At 49.4% G+C, this 24,291-nt stretch overlaps 45 non-coding genes across 45 annotated transcripts; 1 reads left to right on the top strand and 44 right to left on the bottom strand.

The window, feature by feature from the left end:
• The first annotated feature begins 2,067 nt into the window (after positions 1-2,067).
• On the top strand, positions 2,068-2,174 carry LOC148207470 (small nucleolar RNA R71). Its single transcript, XR_015788026.1, has one exon. It is a non-coding gene; the product is annotated as a small nucleolar RNA R71 (small nucleolar RNA).
• A 6,767-nt stretch (positions 2,175-8,941) lies between these two features.
• On the bottom strand, positions 8,942-9,060 carry LOC148207469 (5S ribosomal RNA). Its single transcript, XR_015788018.1, has one exon. It is a non-coding gene; the product is annotated as a 5S ribosomal RNA (ribosomal RNA).
• Positions 9,061-9,292: 232 nt separating this feature from the next.
• LOC148207468 (5S ribosomal RNA) lies at positions 9,293-9,411 on the bottom strand. Its single transcript, XR_015788015.1, has one exon. It is a non-coding gene; the product is annotated as a 5S ribosomal RNA (ribosomal RNA).
• Positions 9,412-9,644: 233 nt separating this feature from the next.
• LOC148207467 (5S ribosomal RNA) lies at positions 9,645-9,763 on the bottom strand. Its single transcript, XR_015788014.1, has one exon. It is a non-coding gene; the product is annotated as a 5S ribosomal RNA (ribosomal RNA).
• A 233-nt stretch (positions 9,764-9,996) lies between these two features.
• On the bottom strand, positions 9,997-10,115 carry LOC148207466 (5S ribosomal RNA). Its single transcript, XR_015788013.1, has one exon. It is a non-coding gene; the product is annotated as a 5S ribosomal RNA (ribosomal RNA).
• A 232-nt stretch (positions 10,116-10,347) lies between these two features.
• LOC148207465 (5S ribosomal RNA) lies at positions 10,348-10,466 on the bottom strand. Its single transcript, XR_015788017.1, has one exon. It is a non-coding gene; the product is annotated as a 5S ribosomal RNA (ribosomal RNA).
• A 232-nt stretch (positions 10,467-10,698) lies between these two features.
• Positions 10,699-10,819, bottom strand: LOC148207464 (5S ribosomal RNA). The gene has a single exon (XR_015788024.1). It is a non-coding gene; the product is annotated as a 5S ribosomal RNA (ribosomal RNA).
• A 233-nt stretch (positions 10,820-11,052) lies between these two features.
• LOC148207463 (5S ribosomal RNA) lies at positions 11,053-11,171 on the bottom strand. The gene has a single exon (XR_015788012.1). It is a non-coding gene; the product is annotated as a 5S ribosomal RNA (ribosomal RNA).
• Positions 11,172-11,386: 215 nt separating this feature from the next.
• LOC148207462 (5S ribosomal RNA) lies at positions 11,387-11,505 on the bottom strand. The gene has a single exon (XR_015788010.1). It is a non-coding gene; the product is annotated as a 5S ribosomal RNA (ribosomal RNA).
• Positions 11,506-11,720: 215 nt separating this feature from the next.
• On the bottom strand, positions 11,721-11,839 carry LOC148207461 (5S ribosomal RNA). Its single transcript, XR_015788009.1, has one exon. It is a non-coding gene; the product is annotated as a 5S ribosomal RNA (ribosomal RNA).
• A 233-nt stretch (positions 11,840-12,072) lies between these two features.
• LOC148207460 (5S ribosomal RNA) lies at positions 12,073-12,191 on the bottom strand. Its single transcript, XR_015788008.1, has one exon. It is a non-coding gene; the product is annotated as a 5S ribosomal RNA (ribosomal RNA).
• A 233-nt stretch (positions 12,192-12,424) lies between these two features.
• Positions 12,425-12,543, bottom strand: LOC148207459 (5S ribosomal RNA). The gene has a single exon (XR_015788007.1). It is a non-coding gene; the product is annotated as a 5S ribosomal RNA (ribosomal RNA).
• Positions 12,544-12,776: 233 nt separating this feature from the next.
• Positions 12,777-12,895, bottom strand: LOC148207458 (5S ribosomal RNA). The gene has a single exon (XR_015788006.1). It is a non-coding gene; the product is annotated as a 5S ribosomal RNA (ribosomal RNA).
• Positions 12,896-13,128: 233 nt separating this feature from the next.
• Positions 13,129-13,247, bottom strand: LOC148207457 (5S ribosomal RNA). Its single transcript, XR_015788005.1, has one exon. It is a non-coding gene; the product is annotated as a 5S ribosomal RNA (ribosomal RNA).
• A 226-nt stretch (positions 13,248-13,473) lies between these two features.
• On the bottom strand, positions 13,474-13,592 carry LOC148207456 (5S ribosomal RNA). Its single transcript, XR_015788016.1, has one exon. It is a non-coding gene; the product is annotated as a 5S ribosomal RNA (ribosomal RNA).
• Positions 13,593-13,825: 233 nt separating this feature from the next.
• Positions 13,826-13,944, bottom strand: LOC148207455 (5S ribosomal RNA). The gene has a single exon (XR_015788004.1). It is a non-coding gene; the product is annotated as a 5S ribosomal RNA (ribosomal RNA).
• A 233-nt stretch (positions 13,945-14,177) lies between these two features.
• On the bottom strand, positions 14,178-14,296 carry LOC148207454 (5S ribosomal RNA). The gene has a single exon (XR_015788003.1). It is a non-coding gene; the product is annotated as a 5S ribosomal RNA (ribosomal RNA).
• Positions 14,297-14,529: 233 nt separating this feature from the next.
• Positions 14,530-14,648, bottom strand: LOC148207453 (5S ribosomal RNA). The gene has a single exon (XR_015788002.1). It is a non-coding gene; the product is annotated as a 5S ribosomal RNA (ribosomal RNA).
• A 233-nt stretch (positions 14,649-14,881) lies between these two features.
• LOC148207452 (5S ribosomal RNA) lies at positions 14,882-15,000 on the bottom strand. Its single transcript, XR_015788001.1, has one exon. It is a non-coding gene; the product is annotated as a 5S ribosomal RNA (ribosomal RNA).
• A 233-nt stretch (positions 15,001-15,233) lies between these two features.
• On the bottom strand, positions 15,234-15,352 carry LOC148207451 (5S ribosomal RNA). Its single transcript, XR_015787999.1, has one exon. It is a non-coding gene; the product is annotated as a 5S ribosomal RNA (ribosomal RNA).
• A 215-nt stretch (positions 15,353-15,567) lies between these two features.
• Positions 15,568-15,686, bottom strand: LOC148207450 (5S ribosomal RNA). Its single transcript, XR_015787998.1, has one exon. It is a non-coding gene; the product is annotated as a 5S ribosomal RNA (ribosomal RNA).
• A 233-nt stretch (positions 15,687-15,919) lies between these two features.
• LOC148207449 (5S ribosomal RNA) lies at positions 15,920-16,038 on the bottom strand. Its single transcript, XR_015787997.1, has one exon. It is a non-coding gene; the product is annotated as a 5S ribosomal RNA (ribosomal RNA).
• Positions 16,039-16,271: 233 nt separating this feature from the next.
• LOC148207448 (5S ribosomal RNA) lies at positions 16,272-16,390 on the bottom strand. The gene has a single exon (XR_015787996.1). It is a non-coding gene; the product is annotated as a 5S ribosomal RNA (ribosomal RNA).
• A 233-nt stretch (positions 16,391-16,623) lies between these two features.
• On the bottom strand, positions 16,624-16,742 carry LOC148207447 (5S ribosomal RNA). Its single transcript, XR_015787995.1, has one exon. It is a non-coding gene; the product is annotated as a 5S ribosomal RNA (ribosomal RNA).
• A 233-nt stretch (positions 16,743-16,975) lies between these two features.
• LOC148207446 (5S ribosomal RNA) lies at positions 16,976-17,094 on the bottom strand. The gene has a single exon (XR_015787994.1). It is a non-coding gene; the product is annotated as a 5S ribosomal RNA (ribosomal RNA).
• Positions 17,095-17,327: 233 nt separating this feature from the next.
• LOC148207445 (5S ribosomal RNA) lies at positions 17,328-17,446 on the bottom strand. The gene has a single exon (XR_015787993.1). It is a non-coding gene; the product is annotated as a 5S ribosomal RNA (ribosomal RNA).
• Positions 17,447-17,679: 233 nt separating this feature from the next.
• Positions 17,680-17,798, bottom strand: LOC148207444 (5S ribosomal RNA). Its single transcript, XR_015787992.1, has one exon. It is a non-coding gene; the product is annotated as a 5S ribosomal RNA (ribosomal RNA).
• A 233-nt stretch (positions 17,799-18,031) lies between these two features.
• Positions 18,032-18,150, bottom strand: LOC148207443 (5S ribosomal RNA). Its single transcript, XR_015787991.1, has one exon. It is a non-coding gene; the product is annotated as a 5S ribosomal RNA (ribosomal RNA).
• Positions 18,151-18,383: 233 nt separating this feature from the next.
• On the bottom strand, positions 18,384-18,502 carry LOC148207442 (5S ribosomal RNA). The gene has a single exon (XR_015787990.1). It is a non-coding gene; the product is annotated as a 5S ribosomal RNA (ribosomal RNA).
• Positions 18,503-18,735: 233 nt separating this feature from the next.
• On the bottom strand, positions 18,736-18,854 carry LOC148207441 (5S ribosomal RNA). The gene has a single exon (XR_015787988.1). It is a non-coding gene; the product is annotated as a 5S ribosomal RNA (ribosomal RNA).
• Positions 18,855-19,087: 233 nt separating this feature from the next.
• On the bottom strand, positions 19,088-19,206 carry LOC148207440 (5S ribosomal RNA). The gene has a single exon (XR_015787987.1). It is a non-coding gene; the product is annotated as a 5S ribosomal RNA (ribosomal RNA).
• A 233-nt stretch (positions 19,207-19,439) lies between these two features.
• On the bottom strand, positions 19,440-19,558 carry LOC148207439 (5S ribosomal RNA). Its single transcript, XR_015787986.1, has one exon. It is a non-coding gene; the product is annotated as a 5S ribosomal RNA (ribosomal RNA).
• A 233-nt stretch (positions 19,559-19,791) lies between these two features.
• Positions 19,792-19,910, bottom strand: LOC148207438 (5S ribosomal RNA). Its single transcript, XR_015787985.1, has one exon. It is a non-coding gene; the product is annotated as a 5S ribosomal RNA (ribosomal RNA).
• A 233-nt stretch (positions 19,911-20,143) lies between these two features.
• Positions 20,144-20,262, bottom strand: LOC148207437 (5S ribosomal RNA). Its single transcript, XR_015787984.1, has one exon. It is a non-coding gene; the product is annotated as a 5S ribosomal RNA (ribosomal RNA).
• Positions 20,263-20,495: 233 nt separating this feature from the next.
• Positions 20,496-20,614, bottom strand: LOC148207436 (5S ribosomal RNA). Its single transcript, XR_015787982.1, has one exon. It is a non-coding gene; the product is annotated as a 5S ribosomal RNA (ribosomal RNA).
• A 233-nt stretch (positions 20,615-20,847) lies between these two features.
• On the bottom strand, positions 20,848-20,966 carry LOC148207435 (5S ribosomal RNA). Its single transcript, XR_015787981.1, has one exon. It is a non-coding gene; the product is annotated as a 5S ribosomal RNA (ribosomal RNA).
• A 233-nt stretch (positions 20,967-21,199) lies between these two features.
• On the bottom strand, positions 21,200-21,318 carry LOC148207434 (5S ribosomal RNA). Its single transcript, XR_015787980.1, has one exon. It is a non-coding gene; the product is annotated as a 5S ribosomal RNA (ribosomal RNA).
• Positions 21,319-21,551: 233 nt separating this feature from the next.
• Positions 21,552-21,670, bottom strand: LOC148207433 (5S ribosomal RNA). Its single transcript, XR_015787979.1, has one exon. It is a non-coding gene; the product is annotated as a 5S ribosomal RNA (ribosomal RNA).
• A 233-nt stretch (positions 21,671-21,903) lies between these two features.
• Positions 21,904-22,022, bottom strand: LOC148207432 (5S ribosomal RNA). Its single transcript, XR_015787978.1, has one exon. It is a non-coding gene; the product is annotated as a 5S ribosomal RNA (ribosomal RNA).
• A 233-nt stretch (positions 22,023-22,255) lies between these two features.
• Positions 22,256-22,374, bottom strand: LOC148207431 (5S ribosomal RNA). The gene has a single exon (XR_015787976.1). It is a non-coding gene; the product is annotated as a 5S ribosomal RNA (ribosomal RNA).
• Positions 22,375-22,607: 233 nt separating this feature from the next.
• On the bottom strand, positions 22,608-22,726 carry LOC148207430 (5S ribosomal RNA). The gene has a single exon (XR_015787975.1). It is a non-coding gene; the product is annotated as a 5S ribosomal RNA (ribosomal RNA).
• Positions 22,727-22,959: 233 nt separating this feature from the next.
• On the bottom strand, positions 22,960-23,078 carry LOC148207429 (5S ribosomal RNA). The gene has a single exon (XR_015787974.1). It is a non-coding gene; the product is annotated as a 5S ribosomal RNA (ribosomal RNA).
• Positions 23,079-23,311: 233 nt separating this feature from the next.
• LOC148207428 (5S ribosomal RNA) lies at positions 23,312-23,430 on the bottom strand. The gene has a single exon (XR_015787973.1). It is a non-coding gene; the product is annotated as a 5S ribosomal RNA (ribosomal RNA).
• Positions 23,431-23,663: 233 nt separating this feature from the next.
• Positions 23,664-23,782, bottom strand: LOC148207427 (5S ribosomal RNA). The gene has a single exon (XR_015787972.1). It is a non-coding gene; the product is annotated as a 5S ribosomal RNA (ribosomal RNA).
• A 233-nt stretch (positions 23,783-24,015) lies between these two features.
• Positions 24,016-24,134, bottom strand: LOC148207426 (5S ribosomal RNA). The gene has a single exon (XR_015787971.1). It is a non-coding gene; the product is annotated as a 5S ribosomal RNA (ribosomal RNA).
• Positions 24,135-24,291: the final 157 nt, after the last annotated feature.

The following is a 24,291-nucleotide window of genomic DNA, read 5'->3' as shown; positions in this document are numbered from 1 at the left end:
TTATCCCTCGGATATCTGCTATCGTCCATCCAATGGCCTTTTTGTGCTTCTCCAAAATCTGCAATAAAGATTATTCATTAGTAGGTGATAAATTGGAAGCTATAATAACTGGTATAGTGTCGTTATCCCCTAGATACGCATATTTCAAATGCGACGGCAATGGCTTCTGCTCCAACGTGGGTGGTTCCACTATGGACGGAAGTAACGACTTGCATTCTTCTTTTTGTATTTTTTTCAATAGGATTAGCCACATCTTCTGGTCCTTCTGCTATCTTATCAAGCTCTTCTTCAATCTCTATAACTAATAAGTCATAAAACTCATCAAACATAATAGGATTCAAGCTATTTATAGCAGAGCACTCTTCAAAGTCTCCTGGTAATTTCATGGCGTCTAGAACGTTAAATTTAACTTCTTCATTATTTACCCTCATTGTAATTTCTCCCTTCCTCACATTAAAAACTGTATCCCCAGTGACTAGAAATGGTCTTCCCAAAATAATGGGAACGTCTAAGTCTGCCTCGCAATCTAGAATGATAAAGTCCGCAGGGAAAATGAATTTGTCCACCTGGACTAAAACATCTTCTATCTTTCCCTCAGGTCTTATGATAGATCTATCTACTAGTTGGAGGGTAACCGTAGTAGGTCTAGCTTCTCCTATGCCTAAAGATTTGAAAACTGATAATGGCATAAGATTAATGCTAGCGCCTAGATCACATAATGCCCTACCTAAGTTTTTTCCTCCTATGGAACATGGAATGGTAAAACTGCCAGGATCATTACATTTCATGGGTAGCGGGCTGCCTACAGCTTCACTACTACATTTTGTCATGGCTACCAGTTCATGCTCTCCTATTTTTTTCTTCCTAGAAATTATATCTTTCAAAAACTTAGCATAATTTGGCATCTGTTCTAGAGCATCTACTAATGGTATATTTATATGCAGTTGTTTTAAAATATCTAAAAATTTTCTAAACTGGGAATCATTATTTTTCTTAACTAATCTTTGTGGAAACGGGGGAGTAGGGGTAAAAGAAGGCTGTACCTGTGGAGGAACACTCGGGGTGTCCTCATTACCTTTTCTAATATTTTCTTTTTCTGGTGTTGTTGGATTTTCTGGTATCTTTACAATTGGTTCAGTGGACGGAATCTGTACATCTGTTGTTGGCATTATTGGTCCATCATATGCCAGTCCACTCCTGAGGGTGACAGCTTTGCACTGTTCTTTCCCTTCTTGTTTTGGTAATTCAGTATGGCCTGGAAAAGAACCTTGTGGTCTATTCTTCAATTCATTGGCGAGCTGTCCCAATTGGGTCTCGAAATTCCTCATTGATGCCGCTTGGGATTGTATCACTGCGTCGGTTCGGGCCATGTACTCCTTCATCATATTCTCAAGATTTGAGTTGTTATTTTGAACTGGTGGAGTCTGTGTTCTCTGATTGTACTGCTGTTGCGGTGGTGGGATGTATTGCTGTGTAGGTGGAACATAGGGCTGCTTGTTCTGTTGGCTCTGCCCTTGATTAAAACCGCTCGAACCTTCTTGTCCTCCCCATGAGAAATTAGGGTGGTGCCTCTAACCTGGGTTGTAGGTGTTCGAATATGGGTTAAAGTTCCTATTGTTCCCATGTCCTACATAAAAAACGGAAGCAGGGTTATGTGGACAATTATCATAAATATGGTTTTCACTGTAAAATGAACAAATGAGATCGTTGACTTGGCAAACAGGGGCAGGAGTGCAATAATCCGACTGCACAGGTTGTATCGGCGTGGCTAATGGATTTTTTATTCCCAATGCCATCTCTTTCAGCCTCTGGTTCATTGTAACCATCTCTTTTTGCATCGAGGTCGCAATGTCCAGAGCCAAAACTCCAGCTGGATCTCGCTTCTTTGGTGCTGCCCTAGATCTTTGCGAACACCATAGTTCGTTGTGTGAAGCTAAGTCATTTAGGATGTCAACTATCTCGTTGAATGTCTTCTTTGTAAAGGCTCCGTTGGCAGCATTGTTTAGCATCATCTTAGTAGGATGATCTAAACCTCTAAAGAAATGTTCTATCTGGATGCATGCCGGCAAGCCATGGTTCGGATATTTCCTGATTAGTTCTTTAAATCTCTCCCACGCCTCGTGAACAGGTTCACGATCATACTGTCTAAAGGAGATGATCTCCTCTCTGATATCAGCGTGGCGAGTAGGTGGGAAGAATTTTGTTAAGAACTTCTCCACTAACGACCCCCATGTGGTGATGGATCCCGGTGGAAATGCATTGAGCCATGCTCTAGCTTGGTCCTTCAAAGAAAATGGAAAAAGTGTTAGTCTCAGAGCATCGTCTGTTATACCAGGTAATCGAAATGCATTTGCAATTTGAATGAATGATTTCAGATGATCATGTGGATCCTCATGTTCCTGCCCTCCAAAATGTCCAATTGTCTGCAACATTTGGAACATCATTGGTTTAAGCTCAAAGTTTGCGTGGGCTGGAATAGGGTTGACTATCCTTGAATCAAAGTTCTGAAAAGCCGTGGCGGCATATTCTCGCATTGCCACGTCTCTGTTGTCTGCCATCTGGATATGGTTGAATTCATCATTTCTTGCATGATCCCTCATATTACCGTTAACAGCAGGTGGATCAACCGGATCACGAGGTGGAATATCTGTCATTGATGTGCTCGTACTCTCTACCTCACTTTCAGGACTGATTTCACCTTGTCTCTCTTTTTGCTTTTCTAGTTGTTTTCGAAGTCTTTGCTCCTTTCGAGTTTTTCGAAGGGTCCGCTCAATCTCAGGGTCAAGGGGTAGAAGAAAAGATCTTGTGCTCATGCACTTTAACTTACCCTTGTGAGATAAACGACCAAAAATATAGAACAAAAACGGTGGATGGAAATTACACCCAACAACAATTCACAAAAATAAAAACTAAAAGAATTTGAAAATAATTTTAAAACTAAAGTCCCCGGCAACGGCGCCAAAAACTTGACTGGCGTTTATGCTGAACGCACGCACTAAGCGTGGTAACAAATATATAGATGCAAGCGCACACCTGTCAAAGTAATATAAAATGGATGGAGTATCCAAGTATCGATCCTCAAGGACTTCTAAATAATTTCCAAACTCTAAAGTTTTAAAGAATAGTGAATGTTGGAATGAGTGATTCTTGTAGAATGGGAAGTGGTCACAAATAATGGTTTTGGATTTGGGATTTGGACTTATAATGATAAAACCTAGCCCGAATTACTTCAAGTTAGCCAACAAAGAATCAAGGACATGCTAAGGATAATATGCATTTTACTTTAGAAACCAACGACTACGCTTCTCACTTGACTTATGTCTAAGCAAGTTCAAAGTCCTAAGACATTCCCTAATATGTCTATTATGAGAGATATCTTAGTTTTAGGATGGAAATAGTCGCAACCTCGGGTTAAGGTCCTATGTCTAGGCTACTTAAGTGGAACCCTTATGTCTAAGGCGCTCCTCTCCTCGGTTCAACCACTCAACAATGCAAATATGCAACCTTTTCAGTATTGACTTGTTAAGACTTACAGTGGCCTTCTCTAAATCCTAACTTTTTGGGAAAACATGTTGAGCAATGAATGGAAAGCAAAAACACTACCTCTTAGCAACCCTTTTTAGACATAAAAGGCTAACTATCCATAACCGGGCTAGAGACGGGAATTTAGAAAGACATATTGAAGAAAATACAGCAAGTAAAACGGTTGAATGTGGAATGCATGTGTGAAAAACAAAAGTTAACTAACGGAGAGTTTTTATCGGGATTGAGAGCTTCGCCCTTCTCTTTCAAGCAAGGGAGAGTGTCACGTGCTCTTTCCTCCAAAAACACAACTCTCTTAACTAAAAATAAAGTAAAGGCAAAGGGAAGATAAGCAAAGTGCTAGATTTTTATATATTTGAATAAGTAGTAAATAACTAAGTACAAATGGAAACAAAACAAAGCTCAATAAAAGAATGTAAAGTACTCGGGATTTAAAAACCAAAAGTAACTAATGAAAGCAACTCAAAAGTACTTAGAAAGCAACAAAGAAACACTAAAAATGATCAAGAGAAGGAAGCAAGGCTTGATGATTTTGGTGGAGAAGTTGCTGGAATTTATAGCTGTGCAGAATTGGTTAGGTAGGTCCTAAAACGATGGTGAATCACCCATTTCCAACTCTTTTGACTGACCAAATCGTGCTCAAACTGATAGTGGAACACTTCTTCTACACGTATGCATCGGTTGGAACCACCAAAACGCATTGGAAGACGCGTTTCATTAAGGGCAAAGTTGGAAGAAAAACTGTTTTTCTGCAGGCACGCAGGCGCCTGGCGCCTCCCATGAAGCTTTTTTCGTCTTTTTGCTTCTTTTGATTAATTTGCACTCCCAAATGGTCCTAAAATGTCATATATACAATATAAGCCAACCACAAACCATAATATATGAATTTTGCATGAATTGGAACTCAAACGACCGAGAAAAATCCGAAACAAAGCTGAAACATTGTAAAAACAGCATCTAAAACCTTCTTTTTACGCATGTAAACAAGCGTAATCAGTTACACCCGGTAATCTCGGGACCGTCGGTTACACCCGGTAATCTCGGGATCGACGGTTACACCCGATAATCTCGGGATCGACGGTTACCCCCGATAATCACGCCTGCTAATAGTAACTCACATCGGCCCCCACCGAGCTTCCCGGTAGGTCTGACCTGGACCAGGTTCATCTCGGCCCTCATACTTAGCATCTATTAACGCTAGTGGTGGTGATCTCGGCGGTCCGAGCTGGGGCATGACTCATGGGTCACCTTGGGGCACCAATGGCTGTCCTCCACGTGTCCAGGGTATTCTTTCCCCCAAACATTGGCCCCCTCTCTGTCTGGTCCGATCTCGACCTGGCAGAGAAGTTCATTTGATTTGCTTCGGACACGTGGCGACTTTCTATTCGTGGGAAAACATAACCGTTGCGGTGGATTTATCATCGGAATATTCAAATATTCCGACGCTTCGGATCTCCGGGAGGATCCTAGCCGCTCGTTGATTACACATGTACGGTGGGGAAATTTTTCCAACGAGCTATAAATACCCCTAACCCTTCAGGTCATACCTTACGTTTCCTGAATTTTTGGAGTTCGATCTGAAGGCAGCTCGAACCCTTGGTAGGTCGGTCTCTTCCCTCACTTTCTCTTTCGAACGTAGTTGCCATGTCGTCCTCTTTTAGCAGCAACATAGGATCCAATGAGGATTTAGCTTGTAGGTTAGAGTCCGAGCTCGAGAAGATAGAAAACTTTAGGTTCTCCGATGACGGGGAGGATAGTGATGCCTCCACCTCGGGTCAGGGTTTGGAATACCCTTCTAGGATACCTGAGCACTACCTCGGATCCCTTCGTAGGGGGTTCGCTATCCCTGAGAACATCCTCTTTAGGATTCCGGAGGAGGGGGAGAGAGCTGACAATCCTCCAGAGGGATGGGTCACTCTCTACTTCAAAATGTTTGAGTACGGCCTCAGGCTTCCCCTTCACCCTTTTGTCCAAGAATTTCTCTTCCGGACTGGGTTGGCTCCGGCTCAAGTGGCCCCCAATGGATGGGGTGTCATTTTCGCTTTGGCCATCCTTTTTTGACTACGAGCTCGAGATAGTGAAGAGGCCGAGTTGTTGGACGTAGACCAGCTTCTCGCGTGCTTCGAAGCGAAAAGGATAGCTAAGAAGCCTGGTCGGTTCTATATGTGCGCAAGGAAAGGCGCAGGCGGTATAGTTAAGGGGCCGACCTCCATCAAGGGATGGGTGAGGAAGTGGTTCTACGCTTCTGGGGAATGGCTTGCAAAGGACGAGTCAGGTCGTTCCTTCTTTGACGTTCCCACTAGGTTTGGGAACCTAGGTACGAGTAGTTCTTACTTTTTGTGATCTTCTTTCCTGTCATTCAGATCTAACTCGGATTTTGTCTTCGCGCAGTTTCAATCCGACAAGTCCCCGAGCTTACGCAAGCCTCCTTCGACACGTTGAAATATTACAAGGAACATTTTCCGAGGGGTAGGAAGGTCGGAACCTTGGTGACCCACAAGCTACTGCTTGAGTCCGGACTGCTAGATTACAACCCTGCAGTTCGTCCTATTGAATCCTGAAGGCCGAACTCCGAATTAGGTATGCCGAGCTTGCTGCCCCCTCCCTTTCCTCTAACTTTGTGCTGTTTTTTTTTCCTTTGTTTTGTAGCCATGGTTTGCGGGTTTGCGAGTAACGTGAAATGCAAGTCCAAGGGCCGAGCCCATGCTCTTGAGGCCGCCCAGAGTTCGAAACCTGCCACTCCTGCTGTGGTAGGGCCAGCCTCGGAAGATCCAGCCCCAGTGATCGAGCTGGAGTCTTCTGGGGGTCCTTCGAGGGAGAAGCGCCCCAGGGATCAGACCGAGGCGGTGGACGTCTCGCCTTGGGCGAGGAGGTGAGGGAGGAAGTTCCTCTGAAGCGAAGGAGAAAGAAGAAGAAGACCACCTCCCCCTTGGAGGTCAGAGCTCGTGGGGTCCTGCCTGCGAGCTTCGCAGATCGGGTGGACGATCCTGAAGCCAGGATGGGCGGGACGTTCGACGTGACGGCACAGTTCAGAGTTGAGCCGTCAAGTTCTAGGGTGAGGGACCAGGTGTCCCGCATCTCGGCTGCAAGTTTGGACCGCTGCCTAAGGAGGGCGTCCAAATTTGTAAGTGACCCAGGGTCCGTTCTGCAGAGGACCATCGACTACGCCGCTGAGGTAAGACTGGTGTCTCCATTTTTGCTCAATTTACCTAACAGGTAGCTCGGTCTAATTTTCTTCTCGGTGTTTTTCCTCATGCGTTTGTTGCTTCCATTCAATCGGCTCTGGCTGTAAATGCCGAGCTGGATGGGAGGGAAGTTCTGGCAGCGAGGGAGAAAGAGGAGTTCTCTGCTGCCTTGGAGGCTACTTCCTCCACCATGAAGGATGAGCTGCTGAAGGTTCACTCTGAGGTGGAAATTTTGAAGGCCGAGGTGGAGACCAAGGCCGAGCTGCTGAAGAAGGAAGAGGACAGACGCAAGGCCCAGCTCTGAGCTGCCCATGCTATCACCAGGGGCTTGGAGAAGGAGAAGTTCCAACTCCTGAAGGAGAAGGACGACATGCTCCAGGCGCTTGAAGCGAAGGATAAGAAGCTGAAGCATGCGACTGCCGAGCTGGAGACGGCGAATGAGCGTCTCAGCAATGGAGTCCTATTGGAGGAATCGTTTAGGCAACATCCTGACTTCGATGGATTTGCCAAAGACTTCTCTGACGCGGGCTTCAAGTTCTTCATGAAGGGCATTGCTTCCGACATGCCTGACCTTCAGATCGATCTCAGTGGTCTGAAAAAGAGGTATGCCGAGCAGTGGGCGTCTGGGCCTGGCGGCACCTCTGGCCCCCAAGCGTTGGTGGATAAGTATGTCAGAGATCTGGACTCTGACTACTCCGATCTCGAAGAGGACCAGGTCGGCACCACTCAGGAGGGCACTCCTCAGGCAGGCTCTTAGGCGATCATCCTTCATGAGGCCTTTCTCTGTCTTTCTTCTCTTCTCCTTTGTTTGTAAATGTCAGGGCAAAGCTGCAAGGTCTATAAGTCTTGGCGCTGCTCTCCATTCAATAAAGAAGCTCCCATTTGTTTTTACTTTGTTGCCTTCCTTTCTTTGCTTTTTCTTTAAGCTAAAGCCAACGTCACCTCGCACCTCGTACTTTTGAGGTCGCGCCTTCAAAAATACTTGAAATTTTGAATTCGAATCTCTGTCTAGTATTCAATACATTGTACCAACTCTGGATTTTTTAACATCGCACCCTCAACTTAAAAAACGTTAAAAGGCTAAAATCCTAAGTCCGTAGCTGTTCTTCATATCGCACCTCGTACCCTCAAGTTCAAAGGCTTGATCATTTTGAACTTTTCACATCGCCCCTTTACCTTGAAGGTTTGAATGTTAAGTTCGTCAGTGGTTTTGGCATCGCACCTCGTACCCTTAGGTTTTGGAGGATTGGATTTTAACCGACTACTGGAATGTGACCGTGTGGGAGTCTGTGGCCCCCATTTAATTTCTGGTCGAACTCGGAATCATGAAATTAAATCATCACATTTCCGATTGAAAACCATTTTGGCATTTCAAGGATAATAACGCTTCAGGTGCTCCGCGTTCCATGGGTGCGCGAGGACGTCTCCTTTCAGATCAGCCAACATGTACGTCCCAGGTCGGACTATTCCCTTGACTTCAAACGGCCCCTCCCAGGTCGGGTCAAGGGCACCCATATGGGTTTGGACCTTCCTTAAGACCAGATGTCCGACTTGAAGCTGAATAGTTCCCTAGTTAATCAATGGCAAATATGAACGGCAGACACTCTAGCTCTCGAGCAACATATCTCCCTCTATACAGCCTTGTTTTAGCTAAATGACCACTTTTTTCCATACGTTTTTTCATGTTATACACTCACAAGCTGATAAATTGAGTAAACTTTTAAACATTCCCGAGGATTCATGCCCACGAAAAGTACATAGAACTAAGTTTGAAACTTTGAGGCACCATAACTTTGAGTTCGGTGAACCAAATTGGATGAATTTTTTTTTGAATCTGTGTAACTTTTCGAGATCTACACGCTGGCAAGTCGCCGGAGGCGGCTTGTCCGACCCTTCATCGCTTTAAACGGCCGTTTTTGCCATTAATTTAACTTACAAAATGTCATCGTGCAATATTTCATCTTTTTGAGCTTTGAGAATATCATCTTCGTGGTTTTGGATGCTTCCTATTTTCATTCCTTAGTTGAGCTATATGAATGTAAACTACAAAAATATAATTTGACTAGATAAATAAAATCCCAGGACGAGGGCGGAGCACCGACGGACCATGCTTGATACGATTGGCTTGGGTACCACATACCATGCGAACGGCATCAACATCGTTAGTAGACATCGTTTGTTGAATCATTAGATACTCAAAATAAAAACAAAAAGGGGTGCAACACGAGGACTTCCCAAGTGATCACCCAACTTAGTACTACTCTCGCCCAAGCACGCTTAACTGCGGAGTTCTGATGGGATCCGGTGCATTAGTGCTGGTATGATCGCACCCGACATGGAATGCAGAGAAATTGTATATGACCCATGCGGGGCGGCACAACCCAGCGGGCACCGGCTGTGCGGGAGGCCCCGAGACGGGCCAGGCAACGTAGGCATGCGACCGCGAGAAAATTGACATTAAAATTACAAAGAAGAAAGAAAACGCGTCGGGAGAAAAAAGGCAATCAAGCTAAGTCCAGAAGAGTGGGGATCGGGAGGGAAAGAGATGAAAATAAAAACAAAAAGGGGTGCAACACGAGGACTTCCCAAGTGGTCACCCAACTTAGTACTACTCTCGCCCAAGCACGCTTAACTGCGGAGTTCTGATGGGATCCGGTGCATTAGTGCTGGTATGATCGCACCCGACATGGAATGCAGAGAAATTGTATATGACCCATGCGGGGCGGCACAACCCAGCGGGCACCGGCTGTGCGGGAGGCCCCGAGACGGGCCGGGCAACGTAGGCATGCGACCGCGAGAAAATTGAAATTAAAATTACAAAAGAAGAAAGAAAACGCGTCGGGAGAAAAAAGGCAATCAAGCTAAGTCCAGAAGAGTGGGGATCGGGAGGGAAAGAGATGAAAATAAAAACAAAAAGGGGTGCAACACGAGGACTTCCCAAGTGGTCACCCAACTTAGTACTACTCTCGCCCAAGCACGCTTAACTGCGGAGTTCTGATGGGATCCGGTGCATTAGTGCTGGTATGATCGCACCCGACATGGAATGCAGAGAAATTGTATATGACCCATGCGGGGCGGCACAACCCAGCGGGCACCGGCTGTGCGGGAGGCCCCGAGACGGGCCGGGCAACGTAGGCATGCGACCGCGAGAAAATTGAAATTAAAATTACAAAAGAAGAAAGAAAACGCGTCGGGAGAAAAAAGGCAATCAAGCTAAGTCCAGAAGAGTGGGGATCGGGAGGGAAAGAGATGAAAATAAAAACAAAAAGGGGTGCAACACGAGGACTTCCCAAGTGGTCACCCAACTTAGTACTACTCTCGCCCAAGCACGCTTAACTGCGGAGTTCTGATGGGATCCGGTGCATTAGTGCTGGTATGATCGCACCCGACATGGAATGCAGAGAAATTGTATATGACCCATGCGGGGCGGCACAACCCAGCGGGCACCGGCTGTGCGGGAGGCCCCGAGACGGGCCGGGCAACGTAGGCATGCGACCGCGAGAAAATTGAAATTAAAATTACAAAAGAAGAAAGAAAACGCGTCGGGAGAAAAAGGCAATCAAGCTAAGTCCAGAAGAGTGGGGATCGGGAGGGAAAGAGATGAAAATAAAAACAAAAAGGGGTGCAACACGAGGACTTCCCAAGTGGCCACCCAACTTAGTACTACTCTCGCCCAAGCACGCTTAACTGCGGAGTTCTGATGGGATCCGGTGCATTAGTGCTGGTATGATCGCACCCGACATGGAATGCAGAGAAATTGTATATGACCCATGCGGGGCGGCACAACCCAGCGGGCACCGGCTGTGCGGGAGGCCCCGAGACGGGCCGGGCAACGTAGGCATGCGACCGCGAGAAAATTGAAATTAAAATTACAAAAGAAGAAAGAAAACGCGTCGGGAGAAAAAAGGCAATCAAGCTAAGTCCAGAAGAGTGGGGATCGGGAGGGAAAGAGATGAAAATAAAAACAAAAGGGGTGCAACACGAGGGCTTCCCAAGTGGTCACCCAACTTAGTACTACTCTCTCGCCCAAGCACGCTTAACTGCGGAGTTCTGATGGGATCCGGTGCATTAGTGCTGGTATGATCGCACCCGACATGGAATGCAGAGAAATTGTATATGACCCATGCGGGGCGGCACAACCCAGCGGGCACCGGCTGTGCGGGAGGCCCCGAGACGGGCCGGGCAACGTAGGCATGCGACCGCGAGAAAATTGAAATTAAAATTACAAAAGAAGAAAGAAAACGCGTCGGGAGAAAAAAGGCAATCAAGCTAAGTCCAGAAGAGTGGGGATCGGGAGGGAAAGAGATGAAAATAAAAACAAAAAGGGGTGCAACACGAGGACTTCCCAAGTGGTCACCCAACTTAGTACTACTCTCGCCCAAGCACGCTTAACTGCGGAGTTCTGATGGGATCCGGTGCATTAGTGCTGGTATGATCGCACCCGACATGGAATGCAGAGAAATTGTATATGACCCATGCGGGGCGGCACAACCCAGCGGGCACCGGCTGTGCGGGAGGCCCCGAGACGGGCCGGGCAACGTAGGCATGCGACCGCGAGAAAATTGAAATTAAAATTACAAAAGAAGAAAGAAAACGCGTCGGGAGAAAAAAGGCAATCAAGCTAAGTCCAGAAGAGTGGGGATCGGGAGGGAAAGAAAGGGGTGCAACACGAGGACTTCCCAAGTGGTCACCCAACTTAGTACTACTCTCGCCCAAGCACGCTTAACTGCGGAGTTCTGATGGGATCCGGTGCATTAGTGCTGGTATGATCGCACCCGACATGGAATGCAGAGAAATTGTATATGACCCATGCGGGGCGGCACAACCCAGCGGGCACCGGCTGTGCGGGAGGCCCCGAGACGGGCCGGGCAACGTAGGCATGCGACCGCGAGAAAATTGAAATTAAAATTACAAAAGAAGAAAGAAAACGCGTCGGGAGAAAAAAGGCAATCAAGCTAAGTCCAGAAGAGTGGGGATCGGGAGGGAAAGAAAGGGGTGCAACACGAGGACTTCCCAAGTGGTCACCCAACTTAGTACTACTCTCGCCCAAGCACGCTTAACTGCGGAGTTCTGATGGGATCCGGTGCATTAGTGCTGGTATGATCGCACCCGACATGGAATGCAGAGAAATTGTATATGACCCATGCGGGGCGGCACAACCCAGCGGGCACCGGCTGTGCGGGAGGCCCCGAGACGGGCCGGGCAACGTAGGCATGCGACCGCGAGAAAATTGAAATTAAAATTACAAAAGAAGAAAGAAAACGCGTCGGGAGAAAAAAGGCAATCAAGCTAAGTCCAGAAGAGTGGGGATCGGGAGGGAAAGAGATGAAAATAAAAACAAAAAGGGGTGCAACACGAGGACTTCCCAAGTGGTCACCCAACTTAGTACTACTCTCGCCCAAGCACGCTTAACTGCGGAGTTCTGATGGGATCCGGTGCATTAGTGCTGGTATGATCGCACCCGACATGGAATGCAGAGAAATTGTATATGACCCATGCGGGGCGGCACAACCCAGCGGGCACCGGCTGTGCGGGAGGCCCCGAGACGGGCCGGGCAACGTAGGCATGCGACCGCGAGAAAATTGAAATTAAAATTACAAAAGAAGAAAGAAAACGCGTCGGGAGAAAAAAGGCAATCAAGCTAAGTCCAGAAGAGTGGGGATCGGGAGGGAAAGAGATGAAAATAAAAACAAAAAGGGGTGCAACACGAGGACTTCCCAAGTGGTCACCCAACTTAGTACTACTCTCGCCCAAGCACGCTTAACTGCGGAGTTCTGATGGGATCCGGTGCATTAGTGCTGGTATGATCGCACCCGACATGGAATGCAGAGAAATTGTATATGACCCATGCGGGGCGGCACAACCCAGCGGGCACCGGCTGTGCGGGAGGCCCCGAGACGGGCCGGGCAACGTAGGCATGCGACCGCGAGAAAATTGAAATTAAAATTACAAAAGAAGAAAGAAAACGCGTCGGGAGAAAAAAGGCAATCAAGCTAAGTCCAGAAGAGTGGGGATCGGGAGGGAAAGAGATGAAAATAAAAACAAAAAGGGGTGCAACACGAGGACTTCCCAAGTGGTCACCCAACTTAGTACTACTCTCGCCCAAGCACGCTTAACTGCGGAGTTCTGATGGGATCCGGTGCATTAGTGCTGGTATGATCGCACCCGACATGGAATGCAGAGAAATTGTATATGACCCATGCGGGGCGGCACAACCCAGCGGGCACCGGCTGTGCGGGAGGCCCCGAGACGGGCCGGGCAACGTAGGCATGCGACCGCGAGAAAATTGAAATTAAAATTACAAAAGAAGAAAGAAAACGCGTCGGGAGAAAAAAGGCAATCAAGCTAAGTCCAGAAGAGTGGGGATCGGGAGGGAAAGAGATGAAAATAAAAACAAAAAGGGGTGCAACACGAGGACTTCCCAAGTGGTCACCCAACTTAGTACTACTCTCGCCCAAGCACGCTTAACTGCGGAGTTCTGATGGGATCCGGTGCATTAGTGCTGGTATGATCGCACCCGACATGGAATGCAGAGAAATTGTATATGACCCATGCGGGGCGGCACAACCCAGCGGGCACCGGCTGTGCGGGAGGCCCCGAGACGGGCAACGTAGGCATGCGACCGCGAGAAAATTGAAATTAAAATTACAAAAGAAGAAAGAAAACGCGTCGGGAGAAAAAAGGCAATCAAGCTAAGTCCAGAAGAGTGGGGATCGGGAGGGAAAGAGATGAAAATAAAACAAAAAGGGTGCAACACGAGGACTTCCCAAGTGGTCACCCAACTTAGTACTACTCTCGCCCAAGCACGCTTAACTGCGGAGTTCTGATGGGATCCGGTGCATTAGTGCTGGTATGATCGCACCCGACATGGAATGCAGAGAAATTGTATATGACCCATGCGGGGCGGCACAACCCAGCGGGCACCGGCTGTGCGGGAGGCCCCGAGACGGGCCGGGCAACGTAGGCATGCGACCGCGAGAAAATTGAAATTAAAATTACAAAAGAAGAAAGAAAACGCGTCGGGAGAAAAAAGGCAATCAAGCTAAGTCCAGAAGAGTGGGGATCGGGAGGGAAAGAGATGAAAATAAAAACAAAAAGGGGTGCAACACGAGGACTTCCCAAGTGGTCACCCAACTTAGTACTACTCTCGCCCAAGCACGCTTAACTGCGGAGTTCTGATGGGATCCGGTGCATTAGTGCTGGTATGATCGCACCCGACATGGAATGCAGAGAAATTGTATATGACCCATGCGGGGCGGCACAACCCAGCGGGCACCGGCTGTGCGGGAGGCCCCGAGACGGGCCGGGCAACGTAGGCATGCGACCGCGAGAAAATTGAAATTAAAATTACAAAAGAAGAAAGAAAACGCGTCGGGAGAAAAAAGGCAATCAAGCTAAGTCCAGAAGAGTGGGGATCGGGAGGGAAAGAGATGAAAATAAAAACAAAAAGGGGTGCAACACGAGGACTTCCCAAGTGGTCACCCAACTTAGTACTACTCTCGCCCAAGCACGCTTAACTGCGGAGTTCTGATGGGATCCGGTGCATTAGTGCTGGTATGATCGCACCCGACATGGAATGCAGAGAAATTGTATATGACCCATGCGGGGCGGCACAACCCAGCGGGCACCGGCTGTGCGGGAGGCCCCGAGACGGGCCGGGCAACGTAGGCATGCGACCGCGAGAAAATTGAAATTAAAATTACAAAAGAAGAAAGAAAACGCGTCGGGAGAAAAAAGGCAATCAAGCTAAGTCCAGAAGAGTGGGGATCGGGAGGGAAAGAGATGAAAATAAAAACAAAAAGGGGTGCAACACGAGGACTTCCCAAGTGGTCACCCAACTTAGTACTACTCTCGCCCAAGCACGCTTAACTGCGGAGTTCTGATGGGATCCGGTGCATTAGTGCTGGTATGATCGCACCCGACATGGAATGCAGAGAAATTGTATATGACCCATGCGGGGCGGCACAACCCAGCGGGCACCGGCTGTGCGGGAGGCCCCGAGACGGGCCGGGCAACGTAGGCATGCGACCGCGAGAAAATTGAAATTAAAATTACAAAAGAAGAAAGAAAACGCGTCGGGAGAAAAAAGGCAATCAAGCTAAGTCCAGAAGAGTGGGGATCGGGAGGGAAAGAGATGAAAATAAAAACAAAAAGGGGTGCAACACGAGGACTTCCCAAGTGGTCACCCAACTTAGTACTACTCTCGCCCAAGCACGCTTAACTGCGGAGTTCTGATGGGATCCGGTGCATTAGTGCTGGTATGATCGCACCCGACATGGAATGCAGAGAAATTGTATATGACCCATGCGGGGCGGCACAACCCAGCGGGCACCGGCTGTGCGGGAGGCCCCGAGACGGGCCGGGCAACGTAGGCATGCGACCGCGAGAAAATTGAAATTAAAATTACAAAAGAAGAAAGAAAACGCGTCGGGAGAAAAAAGGCAATCAAGCTAAGTCCAGAAGAGTGGGGATCGGGAGGGAAAGAGATGAAAATAAAAACAAAAAGGGGTGCAACACGAGGACTTCCCAAGTGGTCACCCAACTTAGTACTACTCTCGCCCAAGCACGCTTAACTGCGGAGTTCTGATGGGATCCGGTGCATTAGTGCTGGTATGATCGCACCCGACATGGAATGCAGAGAAATTGTATATGACCCATGCGGGGCGGCACAACCCAGCGGGCACCGGCTGTGCGGGAGGCCCCGAGACGGGCCGGGCAACGTAGGCATGCGACCGCGAGAAAATTGAAATTAAAATTACAAAAGAAGAAAGAAAACGCGTCGGGAGAAAAAAGGCAATCAAGCTAAGTCCAGAAGAGTGGGGATCGGGAGGGAAAGAAAGGGGTGCAACACGAGGACTTCCCAAGTGGTCACCCAACTTAGTACTACTCTCGCCCAAGCACGCTTAACTGCGGAGTTCTGATGGGATCCGGTGCATTAGTGCTGGTATGATCGCACCCGACATGGAATGCAGAGAAATTGTATATGACCCATGCGGGGCGGCACAACCCAGCGGGCACCGGCTGTGCGGGAGGCCCCGAGACGGGCCGGGCAACGTAGGCATGCGACCGCGAGAAAATTGAAATTAAAATTACAAAAGAAGAAAGAAAACGCGTCGGGAGAAAAAAGGCAATCAAGCTAAGTCCAGAAGAGTGGGGATCGGGAGGGAAAGAGATGAAAATAAAAACAAAAAGGGGTGCAACACGAGGACTTCCCAAGTGGTCACCCAACTTAGTACTACTCTCGCCCAAGCACGCTTAACTGCGGAGTTCTGATGGGATCCGGTGCATTAGTGCTGGTATGATCGCACCCGACATGGAATGCAGAGAAATTGTATATGACCCATGCGGGGCGGCACAACCCAGCGGGCACCGGCTGTGCGGGAGGCCCCGAGACGGGCCGGGCAACGTAGGCATGCGACCGCGAGAAAATTGAAATTAAAATTACAAAAGAAGAAAGAAAACGCGTCGGGAGAAAAAAGGCAATCAAGCTAAGTCCAGAAGAGTGGGGATCGGGAGGGAAAGAGATGAAAATAAAAACAAAAAGGGGTGCAACACGAGGACTTCCCAAGTGGTCACCCAACTTAGTACTACTCTCGCCCAAGCACGCTTAACTGCGGAGTTCTGATGGGATCCGGTGCATTAGTGCTGGTATGATCGCACCCGACATGGAATGCAGAGAAATTGTATATGACCCATGCGGGGCGGCACAACCCAGCGGGCACCGGCTGTGCGGGAGGCCCCGAGACGGGCCGGGCAACGTAGGCATGCGACCGCGAGAAAATTGAAATTAAAATTACAAAAGAAGAAAGAAAACGCGTCGGGAGAAAAAAGGCAATCAAGCTAAGTCCAGAAGAGTGGGGATCGGGAGGGAAAGAGATGAAAATAAAAACAAAAAGGGGTGCAACACGAGGACTTCCCAAGTGGTCACCCAACTTAGTACTACTCTCGCCCAAGCACGCTTAACTGCGGAGTTCTGATGGGATCCGGTGCATTAGTGCTGGTATGATCGCACCCGACATGGAATGCAGAGAAATTGTATATGACCCATGCGGGGCGGCACAACCCAGCGGGCACCGGCTGTGCGGGAGGCCCCGAGACGGGCCGGGCAACGTAGGCATGCGACCGCGAGAAAATTGAAATTAAAATTACAAAAGAAGAAAGAAAACGCGTCGGGAGAAAAAAGGCAATCAAGCTAAGTCCAGAAGAGTGGGGATCGGGAGGGAAAGAGATGAAAATAAAAACAAAAAGGGGTGCAACACGAGGACTTCCCAAGTGGTCACCCAACTTAGTACTACTCTCGCCCAAGCACGCTTAACTGCGGAGTTCTGATGGGATCCGGTGCATTAGTGCTGGTATGATCGCACCCGACATGGAATGCAGAGAAATTGTATATGACCCATGCGGGGCGGCACAACCCAGCGGGCACCGGCTGTGCGGGAGGCCCCGAGACGGGCCGGGCAACGTAGGCATGCGACCGCGAGAAAATTGAAATTAAAATTACAAAAGAAGAAAGAAAACGCGTCGGGAGAAAAAAGGCAATCAAGCTAAGTCCAGAAGAGTGGGGATCGGGAGGGAAAGAGATGAAAATAAAAACAAAAAGGGGTGCAACACGAGGACTTCCCAAGTGGTCACCCAACTTAGTACTACTCTCGCCCAAGCACGCTTAACTGCGGAGTTCTGATGGGATCCGGTGCATTAGTGCTGGTATGATCGCACCCGACATGGAATGCAGAGAAATTGTATATGACCCATGCGGGGCGGCACAACCCAGCGGGCACCGGCTGTGCGGGAGGCCCCGAGACGGGCCGGGCAACGTAGGCATGCGACCGCGAGAAAATTGAAATTAAAATTACAAAAGAAGAAAGAAAACGCGTCGGGAGAAAAAAGGCAATCAAGCTAAGTCCAGAAGAGTGGGGATCGGGAGGGAAAGAGATGAAAATAAAAACAAAAAGGGGTGCAACACGAGGACTTCCCAAGTGGTCACCCAACTTAGTACTACTCTCGCCCAAGCACGCTTAACTGCGGAGTTCTGATGGGATCCGGTGCATTAGTGCTGGTATGATCGCACCCGACATGGAATGCAGAGAAATTGTATATGACCCATGCGGGGCGGCACAACCCAGCGGGCACCGGCTGTGCGGGAGGCCCCGAGACGGGCCGGGCAACGTAGGCATGCGACCGCGAGAAAATTGAAATTAAAATTACAAAAGAAGAAAGAAAACGCGTCGGGAGAAAAAAGGCAATCAAGCTAAGTCCAGAAGAGTGGGGATCGGGAGGGAAAGAGATGAAAATAAAAACAAAAAGGGGTGCAACACGAGGACTTCCCAAGTGGTCACCCAACTTAGTACTACTCTCGCCCAAGCACGCTTAACTGCGGAGTTCTGATGGGATCCGGTGCATTAGTGCTGGTATGATCGCACCCGACATGGAATGCAGAGAAATTGTATATGACCCATGCGGGGCGGCACAACCCAGCGGGCACCGGCTGTGCGGGAGGCCCCGAGACGGGCCGGGCAACGTAGGCATGCGACCGCGAGAAAATTGAAATTAAAATTACAAAAGAAGAAAGAAAACGCGTCGGGAGAAAAAAGGCAATCAAGCTAAGTCCAGAAGAGTGGGGATCGGGAGGGAAAGAGATGAAAATAAAAACAAAAAGGGGTGCAACACGAGGACTTCCCAAGTGGTCACCCAACTTAGTACTACTCTCGCCCAAGCACGCTTAACTGCGGAGTTCTGATGGGATCCGGTGCATTAGTGCTGGTATGATCGCACCCGACATGGAATGCAGAGAAATTGTATATGACCCATGCGGGGCGGCACAACCCAGCGGGCACCGGCTGTGCGGGAGGCCCCGAGACGGGCCGGGCAACGTAGGCATGCGACCGCGAGAAAATTGAAATTAAAATTACAAAAGAAGAAAGAAAACGCGTCGGGAGAAAAAAGGCAATCAAGCTAAGTCCAGAAGAGTGGGGATCGGGAGGGAAAGAGATGAAAATAAAAACAAAAAGGGGTGCAACACGAGGACTTCCCAAGTGGTCACCCAACTTAGTACTACTCTCGCCCAAGCACGCTTAACTGCGGAGTTCTGATGGGATCCGGTGCATTAGTGCTGGTATGATCGCACCCGACATGGAATGCAGAGAAATTGTATATGACCCATGCGGGGCGGCACAACCCAGCGGGCACCGGCTGTGCGGGAGGCCCCGAGACGGGCCGGGCAACGTAGGCATGCGACCGCGAGAAAATTGAAATTAAAATTACAAAAGAAGAAAGAAAACGCGTCGGGAGAAAAAAGGCAATCAAGCTAAGTCCAGAAGAGTGGGGATCGGGAGGGAAAGAGATGAAAATAAAAACAAAAAGGGGTGCAACACGAGGACTTCCCAAGTGGTCACCCAACTTAGTACTACTCTCGCCCAAGCACGCTTAACTGCGGAGTTCTGATGGGATCCGGTGCATTAGTGCTGGTATGATCGCACCCGACATGGAATGCAGAGAAATTGTATATGACCCATGCGGGGCGGCACAACCCAGCGGGCACCGGCTGTGCGGGAGGCCCCGAGACGGGCCGGGCAACGTAGGCATGCGACCGCGAGAAAATTGAAATTAAAATTACAAAAGAAGAAAGAAAACGCGTCGGGAGAAAAAAGGCAATCAAGCTAAGTCCAGAAGAGTGGGGATCGGGAGGGAAAGAGATGAAAATAAAAACAAAAAGGGGTGCAACACGAGGACTTCCCAAGTGGTCACCCAACTTAGTACTACTCTCGCCCAAGCACGCTTAACTGCGGAGTTCTGATGGGATCCGGTGCATTAGTGCTGGTATGATCGCACCCGACATGGAATGCAGAGAAATTGTATATGACCCATGCGGGGCGGCACAACCCAGCGGGCACCGGCTGTGCGGGAGGCCCCGAGACGGGCCGGGCAACGTAGGCATGCGACCGCGAGAAAATTGAAATTAAAATTACAAAAGAAGAAAGAAAACGCGTCGGGAGAAAAAAGGCAATCAAGCTAAGTCCAGAAGAGTGGGGATCGGGAGGGAAAGAGATGAAAATAAAAACAAAAAGGGGTGCAACACGAGGACTTCCCAAGTGGTCACCCAACTTAGTACTACTCTCGCCCAAGCACGCTTAACTGCGGAGTTCTGATGGGATCCGGTGCATTAGTGCTGGTATGATCGCACCCGACATGGAATGCAGAGAAATTGTATATGACCCATGCGGGGCGGCACAACCCAGCGGGCACCGGCTGTGCGGGAGGCCCCGAGACGGGCCGGGCAACGTAGGCATGCGACCGCGAGAAAATTGAAATTAAAATTACAAAAGAAGAAAGAAAACGCGTCGGGAGAAAAAAGGCAATCAAGCTAAGTCCAGAAGAGTGGGGATCGGGAGGGAAAGAGATGAAAATAAAAACAAAAAGGGGTGCAACACGAGGACTTCCCAAGTGGTCACCCAACTTAGTACTACTCTCGCCCAAGCACGCTTAACTGCGGAGTTCTGATGGGATCCGGTGCATTAGTGCTGGTATGATCGCACCCGACATGGAATGCAGAGAAATTGTATATGACCCATGCGGGGCGGCACAACCCAGCGGGCACCGGCTGTGCGGGAGGCCCCGAGACGGGCCGGGCAACGTAGGCATGCGACCGCGAGAAAATTGAAATTAAAATTACAAAAGAAGAAAGAAAACGCGTCGGGAGAAAAAAGGCAATCAAGCTAAGTCCAGAAGAGTGGGGATCGGGAGGGAAAGAGATGAAAATAAAAACAAAAAGGGGTGCAACACGAGGACTTCCCAAGTGGTCACCCAACTTAGTACTACTCTCGCCCAAGCACGCTTAACTGCGGAGTTCTGATGGGATCCGGTGCATTAGTGCTGGTATGATCGCACCCGACATGGAATGCAGAGAAATTGTATATGACCCATGCGGGGCGGCACAACCCAGCGGGCACCGGCTGTGCGGGAGGCCCCGAGACGGGCCGGGCAACGTAGGCATGCGACCGCGAGAAAATTGAAATTAAAATTACAAAAGAAGAAAGAAAACGCGTCGGGAGAAAAAAGGCAATCAAGCTAAGTCCAGAAGAGTGGGGATCGGGAGGGAAAGAGATGAAAATAAAAACAAAAAGGGGTGCAACACGAGGACTTCCCAAGTGGTCACCCAACTTAGTACTACTCTCGCCCAAGCACGCTTAACTGCGGAGTTCTGATGGGATCCGGTGCATTAGTGCTGGTATGATCGCACCCGACATGGAATGCAGAGAAATTGTATATGACCCATGCGGGGCGGCACAACCCAGCGGGCACCGGCTGTGCGGGAGGCCCCGAGACGGGCCGGGCAACGTAGGCATGCGACCGCGAGAAAATTGAAATTAAAATTACAAAAGAAGAAAGAAAACGCGTCGGGAGAAAAAAGGCAATCAAGCTAAGTCCAGAAGAGTGGGGATCGGGAGGGAAAGAGATGAAAATAAAAACAAAAAGGGGTGCAACACGAGGACTTCCCAAGTGGTCACCCAACTTAGTACTACTCTCGCCCAAGCACGCTTAACTGCGGAGTTCTGATGGGATCCGGTGCATTAGTGCTGGTATGATCGCACCCGACATGGAATGCAGAGAAATTGTATATGACCCATGCGGGGCGGCACAACCCAGCGGGCACCGGCTGTGCGGGAGGCCCCGAGACGGGCCGGGCAACGTAGGCATGCGACCGCGAGAAAATTGAAATTAAAATTACAAAAGAAGAAAGAAAACGCGTCGGGAGAAAAAAGGCAATCAAGCTAAGTCCAGAAGAGTGGGGATCGGGAGGGAAAGAGATGAAAATAAAAACAAAAAGGGGTGCAACACGAGGACTTCCCAAGTGGTCACCCAACTTAGTACTACTCTCGCCCAAGCACGCTTAACTGCGGAGTTCTGATGGGATCCGGTGCATTAGTGCTGGTATGATCGCACCCGACATGGAATGCAGAGAAATTGTATATGACCCATGCGGGGCGGCACAACCCAGCGGGCACCGGCTGTGCGGGAGGCCCCGAGACGGGCCGGGCAACGTAGGCATGCGACCGCGAGAAAATTGAAATTAAAATTACAAAAGAAGAAAGAAAACGCGTCGGGAGAAAAAAGGCAATCAAGCTAAGTCCAGAAGAGTGGGGATCGGGAGGGAAAGAGATGAAAATAAAAACAAAAAGGGGTGCAACACGAGGACTTCCCAAGTGGTCACCCAACTTAGTACTACTCTCGCCCAAGCACGCTTAACTGCGGAGTTCTGATGGGATCCGGTGCATTAGTGCTGGTATGATCGCACCCGACATGGAATGCAGAGAAATTGTATATGACCCATGCGGGGCGGCACAACCCAGCGGGCACCGGCTGTGCGGGAGGCCCCGAGACGGGCCGGGCAACGTAGGCATGCGACCGCGAGAAAATTGAAATTAAAATTACAAAAGAAGAAAGAAAACGCGTCGGGAGAAAAAAGGCAATCAAGCTAAGTCCAGAAGAGTGGGGATCGGGAGGGAAAGAGATGAAAATAAAAACAAAAAGGGGTGCAACACGAGGACTTCCCAAGTGGTCACCCAACTTAGTACTACTCTCGCCCAAGCACGCTTAACTGCGGAGTTCTGATGGGATCCGGTGCATTAGTGCTGGTATGATCGCACCCGACATGGAATGCAGAGAAATTGTATATGACCCATGCGGGGCGGCACAACCCAGCGGGCACCGGCTGTGCGGGAGGCCCCGAGACGGGCCGGGCAACGTAGGCATGCGACCGCGAGAAAATTGAAATTAAAATTACAAAAGAAGAAAGAAAACGCGTCGGGAGAAAAAAGGCAATCAAGCTAAGTCCAGAAGAGTGGGGATCGGGAGGGAAAGAGATGAAAATAAAAACAAAAAGGGGTGCAACACGAGGACTTCCCAAGTGGTCACCCAACTTAGTACTACTCTCGCCCAAGCACGCTTAACTGCGGAGTTCTGATGGGATCCGGTGCATTAGTGCTGGTATGATCGCACCCGACATGGAATGCAGAGAAATTGTATATGACCCATGCGGGGCGGCACAACCCAGCGGGCACCGGCTGTGCGGGAGGCCCCGAGACGGGCCGGGCAACGTAGGCATGCGACCGCGAGAAAATTGAAATTAAAATTACAAAAGAAGAAAGAAAACGCGTCGGGAGAAAAAAGGCAATCAAGCTAAGTCCAGAAGAGTGGGGATCGGGAGGGAAAGAGATGAAAATAAAAACAAAAAGGGGTGCAACACGAGGACTTCCCAAGTGGTCACCCAACTTAGTACTACTCTCGCCCAAGCACGCTTAACTGCGGAGTTCTGATGGGATCCGGTGCATTAGTGCTGGTATGATCGCACCCGACATGGAATGCAGAGAAATTGTATATGACCCATGCGGGGCGGCACAACCCAGCGGGCACCGGCTGTGCGGGAGGCCCCGAGACGGGCCGGGCAACGTAGGCATGCGACCGCGAGAAAATTGAAATTAAAATTACAAAAGAAGAAAGAAAACGCGTCGGGAGAAAAAAGGCAATCAAGCTAAGTCCAGAAGAGTGGGGATCGGGAGGGAAAGAGATGAAAATAAAAACAAAAAGGGGTGCAACACGAGGACTTCCCAAGTGGTCACCCAACTTAGTACTACTCTCGCCCAAGCACGCTTAACTGCGGAGTTCTGATGGGATCCGGTGCATTAGTGCTGGTATGATCGCACCCGACATGGAATGCAGAGAAATTGTATATGACCCATGCGGGGCGGCACAACCCAGCGGGCACCGGCTGTGCGGGAGGCCCCGAGACGGGCCGGGCAACGTAGGCATGCGACCGCGAGAAAATTGAAATTAAAATTACAAAAGAAGAAAGAAAACGCGTCGGGAGAAAAAAGGCAATCAAGCTAAGTCCAGAAGAGTGGGGATCGGGAGGGAAAGAGATGAAAATAAAAACAAAAAGGGGTGCAACACGAGGACTTCCCAAGTGGTCACCCAACTTAGTACTACTCTCGCCCAAGCACGCTTAACTGCGGAGTTCTGATGGGATCCGGTGCATTAGTGCTGGTATGATCGCACCCGACATGGAATGCAGAGAAATTGTATATGACCCATGCGGGGCGGCACAACCCAGCGGGCACCGGCTGTGCGGGAGGCCCCGAGACGGGCCGGGCAACGTAGGCATGCGACCGCGAGAAAATTGAAATTAAAATTACAAAAGAAGAAAGAAAACGCGTCGGGAGAAAAAAGGCAATCAAGCTAAGTCCAGAAGAGTGGGGATCGGGAGGGAAAGAGATGAAAATAAAAACAAAAAGGGGTGCAACACGAGGACTTCCCAAGTGGTCACCCAACTTAGTACTACTCTCGCCCAAGCACGCTTAACTGCGGAGTTCTGATGGGATCCGGTGCATTAGTGCTGGTATGATCGCACCCGACATGGAATGCAGAGAAATTGTATATGACCCATGCGGGGCGGCACAACCCAGCGGGCACCGGCTGTGCGGGAGGCCCCGAGACGGGCCGGGCAACGTAGGCATGCGACCGCGAGAAAATTGAAATTAAAATTACAAAAGAAGAAAGAAAACGCGTC

This window comes from Momordica charantia, unplaced genomic scaffold (assembly GCF_013281855.1).
Source record: "Momordica charantia cultivar OHB3-1 unplaced genomic scaffold, Mcharantia_2.0 BLBB01000155.1, whole genome shotgun sequence".
NCBI lineage: Eukaryota > Viridiplantae > Streptophyta > Magnoliopsida > Cucurbitales > Cucurbitaceae > Momordica > Momordica charantia.
The sequence above is the reverse complement of the archived record's forward strand: the minus strand, read 5'-3'. Positions and strand labels throughout refer to the sequence as shown.